Raw genomic sequence first — 1,293 nt, 5'->3', positions numbered from 1 at the left:
AAACAAACATAGAAACAAACATATAAAGCATACAAGTATTTCTAACAAAGTGCCTTGTGTATTAAGCCAGGAAGTGTGTATCCTACAGGTGGTTTTATCAAGCCCACTGACCTGCATGGACCTCACTCACACATCCTACAGTTATGTGATGCATTTTGTGTATGCTTTTCATAAAGATAGGTCTTTAATCTTGTTTTGAACTGAGAGAGTGTGTTTGAGCCTCAGGAATATCTTCATATTTCAGGAATATTATCAGGAATAATTCCATTGTTTAGGTGTCATGTGTGATAAAGCTTTAGTGAACTTTCCTAGTCTGGGTACTACTATTAGAAGCCCTTTAAATTTTAAATCTTAAAGAACAGGTTGATAAAAGTGAGGTTGGTTAGATAAACAAGAGCTAGATTGTTTAAATCTCCTGGTTATTTATGTATCCTGGACTAGTAAGTTTTAAGTTATCTTGACACATATTCTATTAAATTCTTATTCAAACCTTTGATTTTTTACACTAGAAGCGCACTCACACTATACTATCCGAACCATGGCCAGGATGCATTTTCCGCTTCGTTTGAGAAGTGTGAGTGCTCCTAATAAGGCTCAGGCACGGTTCAGTTGGCCAGCCCTGGCCCGGTTAGAAGAGTTGTGATAGAGCGTGGTTCACCTGAGCCCGAAACTGAAGATGTGACATCACTTTTAAGGGACTGTTTCATATGGATTTATAAATCATTCTTAATTTTCAATGAACATGAACTGTTATAGTTTATTAAAGACGCAAACCCCTCACTGCACAACAGCTGCAACTTCAGCAAACCTCCTAATTCACTGCTTGTCACTGCATCCCAAACGATTAAAAATAATACAAAACAATATAACTAAAGCAATCTCCACTGTGCTAAGTGAGAGCGCTTCTCTCTGTTACTGAACAGTCGCATCATCGATGATGTAAGCGTGTTCAGGTCCGGTTGGTAAAAATTGCAATGTGAGTGCAGGCCGAGGGGGAGAGGGGGTGGGGTACAATCGCACTTTGGCACGGTTCAAGGCAGCTGTACCTAATGTGAGTACACCCTAGATTTACTAAACCAAATTTGCATAAATTCCCTGGACCTAAAGCCTGATTTATACTTCTGAGTCAAGTGATCTTTGTGACCCACAGCGCATGCAATGCATTTATACTTCTGCAAGTTGTGTGTTGCTCTGCAACAACACTTCAGAAACGCTAGCAGACAGTGGGTTTTTATGTTCCTCTGTGTCGAGTTTATTCACTGGTGTTTTGTTTTTTCTGGATGCTACCTTAAT

The sequence above is a fragment of the Danio aesculapii genome, chromosome 9 (genome assembly GCF_903798145.1).
Source record: "Danio aesculapii chromosome 9, fDanAes4.1, whole genome shotgun sequence".
NCBI classification, from domain to species: domain Eukaryota; kingdom Metazoa; phylum Chordata; class Actinopteri; order Cypriniformes; family Danionidae; genus Danio; species Danio aesculapii.
Note: the sequence above shows the minus strand (reverse complement) of the source record.